The sequence below is a fragment of the Triticum urartu genome, chromosome 7 (assembly GCF_003073215.2).
Source record: "Triticum urartu cultivar G1812 chromosome 7, Tu2.1, whole genome shotgun sequence".
Taxonomy (NCBI): Eukaryota; Viridiplantae; Streptophyta; class Magnoliopsida; order Poales; family Poaceae; genus Triticum; species Triticum urartu.
The window spans coordinates 166,678,712-166,682,772 of record NC_053028.1 but is presented as its reverse complement, the minus strand read 5'-3'; positions in this window follow the sequence as shown (position 1 = coordinate 166,682,772).

Below are 4,061 nucleotides of genomic sequence, written 5' to 3'. Positions count from 1 at the left end.
GCAAGATGCAAATTTAAAGAACAATCATCAAATTCACGGAAACCTAGCACATCACACAAAGTTTTGGGAATCATGGAAACACTAGCACCCAAATCACATAAAGCATAACATTAATGATTTTTTATCTTAATTTTAATAGTAGGTTCCCACTCATCATAAAGTTTTCTAGGGATAGAAACTTCCAATTCAAGCTTTTCTTCATAGGATTGCATTAAAGCATCAACGATATGTTTGGTAAAAGCTTTATTTTGACTATAAGCATGAGGAGAATTTAACACGGATTGCAACAAGGAAATACAATCTATCAAAGAATAATTATCATAATTAAATTCCTTGAAATCCAAAATAGTGGGTTCATTGCTATGTAAAGTTTTGACCTCTTCAATCCCACTTTTACTAATTTTTGCATTAAGATCTAAAAACTCCGAATCATTGGGACACCTTTTAACTAAATTTGACTCATCTATAGTCCCATCATTATCAAGATTCATATTGGAAAACAAAGATTTAATAGGGGACACATCAATCACTTTTAGATCTTCATCATTATTATGATGAAAACTAGAAGAACATGCTTTCACAAAGCAATCTTTTTAGCATGCATCCTAGCGGTTCTTTCTTTGCACTCATCAATGGAATTTCTCATAGCTTTGAGAGACTCACTGATATCATTCTTAGGTGGAATATATCTAAGTTTAAGAGTATCAACATCAAGAGAAATTCTATCCAAGTTCCTTGCCAACTCATTAATCTTAGGCAATTTTTCTTCAAGCAAAGTATTAAAATTCTTTTGAGAAATCATAAATTCTTTAACACTAGTATCAAAATCAGAGGTCATCTTATTAAAATTTCCATAAGAGTTGTTGTAGGAATTACCATAATTATTAGAGGAATTGCTAGGGAATGGCCTAGAATTAAAATTTCCTCTATACGCGTTATTACCAAAATTGCTCCTACCAACAAAATTCACATCAATAGATTCATTATTATTTTAAATCAAAGTATACAAAGGCATATCATTAGGATCAGAAGAAACACTCTTATTAGCAAACAATTTCATAAGCTCATCCATCTTTCCACTCAAAACATTAATCTCTTCTATCGCATGAACCTTTTTACTAGTAGATCTTTCGGTGTGCCATTGAGAATAATTAACCATAATATTATCTAGGAGTTTAGTAGCTTCTCCTAGAGTGATTTCCATAAAAGTGCCTCCCATGGCCGAATCTAAAAGATTTCTAGAAGCAAAATTCAATCCAGCATATATTTTTTGTATAATCATCCATAAATTCAAACCATGTGTAGGGCAATTACGTATCATTAAAGTCATCCTCTCCCAAGCTTGTGCAACATGCTCATGCTCAAGTTGCTTAAAATTCATAATATTGTTTCTAAGAGAGATGATCTTAGCGGGAGGAAAATACTTAGAGATAAAAGCATCTTTGCACTTATTCCATGAATCAATACTATTTTTAGGCAAAGAAGAGAACCAAGTTTTAGCAATATCATTATTCCATGAACCAAGTCTAAGCGAAAATGGAAACAACTTAAATTTAACAATATCATTATCCACATCTTTCTTCTTTTGCATATCACATAAATCAACAAAGTTGTTTAGATGGGTAGCGGCATCTTCACTAGGAAGGACAGAAAAATTGATCTTTCATAACAAGATTCAACAAAGCAGTATTGGTTTCACAAGATTCACCATCGGAAGTAGGAGCAATCGGAGTGCTAATAAAATCATTATTGTTGGTGTCGGAAAAGTCACATAATTTGGTATTATCTTGAGCCATCGTGACAAACAATCAATCCAACACACAAGCAACCAAGAGGCAAGCGAAAGAAGGCGAACGGAAAAAGGGCGAATAAAATGGCAAGGGTGAAGTGGGGGAGAGGAAAACGAGAGGTAAATGGCACATAATGTAATGTGAGGGATAAGAGTTTGTGATGGGTACTTGGTATGTCTTGACTTGGAGTAGATCTCCCCGGCAATAGCGCCAGTAATCCTTCTTTCTACCACTTGAGCATGCGTTGGTTTTCCCTTGAAGAGGAAAGGGTGATGCAGCAAAGTAGCGTAAGTATTTCCCTCAGTTTTTGAGAACCAAGGTATCAATCCAGTAGGAGACTACACGCAAGTCGCCTAGTACCTTCACAAACAATCAAGAACCTTGCAACCAACGCGATAAAGGGTGTCGGTGTCAAAACCGGCGGATCTCGGGTAGGGGGTCCCGAACTGTGTGAAGGAAATATGCCCTAGAGGCAATAATAAAGTTATTATTTATTTCCTTATTTCATGATAAATGTTTATTATTCATGCTAGAATTGTATTAACCGGAAACATAATACATGTGTGAATACATAGACAAAACAGAGTGTCACTAGTATGCCTCTACTTGACTAGCTCGTTAATCAAAGATGGTTATGTTTCCTAACCATAGACAATGAGTTGTTATTTGATTAACGGGATCACATCATTAGGAGAATGATGTGATTGACTTGACCCATTCCATTAGCTTAGCACCCGATCGTTTAGTATGTTGCTATTGCTTTCTTCATGACTTATACATGTTCCTATGACTATGAGATTATGCAACTCCCATTTGCCGGAGGAACACTTTGTGTGCTACCAAACGTCACAACGTAACTGGGTGATTATAAAGGAGCTCTACAGGTGTCTCCAAAGGTACATGTTGGGTTGGCGTATTTCGAGATTAGGATTTGTCACTCCGATTGTCGGAGAGGTATCTCTGGGCCCTCTCGGTAATGCACATCACATAAGCCTTGCAAGCATTTCAACTAATGAGTTAGTTGCGAGATGATGTATTACGAAACAAGTAAAGAGACTTGCCGGTAACGAGATTGAACTAGGTATTGAGATACCGACGATCGAATCTCAGGCAAGTAAAATACCGATGACAAAGGGAACAACGTATGTTGTTATGCGGTCTTACTGATAAAGATCTTCGTAGAATATGTAGGAGCCAATATGAGCATCCAGGTTCCGCTATTGGTTACTGACCGGAGACGTGTCTCGGTCATGTCTACATTGTTCTCGAACCCGTAGGGTCCGCACGCTTAAGGTTTCGATGATAGTTATATTATGCGTTTATGAGTTTTGATGTACCGAAGTTAGTTCGGAGTCCCGGATGTGATCACGGACATAACGAGGAGTCTCGAAATAGTCGAGACATAAAGATTGATATATTAGACAGCTATATTCGGACACCGGAAGTGTTCTGGGTGATTTCAGAGAAAACCGGAGAGCCGGAGGGTTACCGGAACCCTACCGGGAGAAGTAATGGGCCATATGGGCCTTAGTGGAGAGAGAGAGGGGCAGCCAGAGTGGGCCGCACGCCTCCTCCCCCCTGGTCCGAATTGGACTAGGAGAGGGGGGCAGCGCCCCCTTTCCTTCTCCCTCCCCACTTCCTTCCCCCTCCTAGTAGGAGTCCTACTCCTACTAGGAGGAGGACTCCTCCTGGCGCGCCAATAGGGGGCCGGCCGGCCTCCTCCCTTTGCTCCTTTATATACGGGGGCAGGGGGCACCCCTAGACACACAAGTTGATCCACGTGATCATATTCTTAGCCGTGTGCGGTGCCCCCTTCCACCATAATCCTCGATAATATTGTAGCGATGCTTAGGCGAAGCCCTGCGACGGTAGTACATCAAGATCGTCACCACGTCGTCGTGCTGACAGAACTCTACCCCGAAACTTTGCTGGATCGGAGTCTGGGGATCGTCATCGAGCTGAACGTGTGCTAAAACTCGGAGGTGCCGTAGTTTCAGTGCTTGATCGGTCGGGCCGTGAAGACGTACGACTACATCAACCGCGTTGTGCTAACGCTTCTGCTGTCGGTCTACAAGGGTACGTAGATCACACTCTCCCCTCTCGTTGCTATGCATCACCATGATCTTGCGTGTGCGTAGGAAAATTTTGAAATTACTACGTTCCCCATCAGTGGCATCCGAGCCTAGGTTTTATGTGTTGATGTTATATGCACGAGTAGAACACAAGTGAGTTGTGGGCGATATAAGTCATACTGCTTACCAGCATGTCATA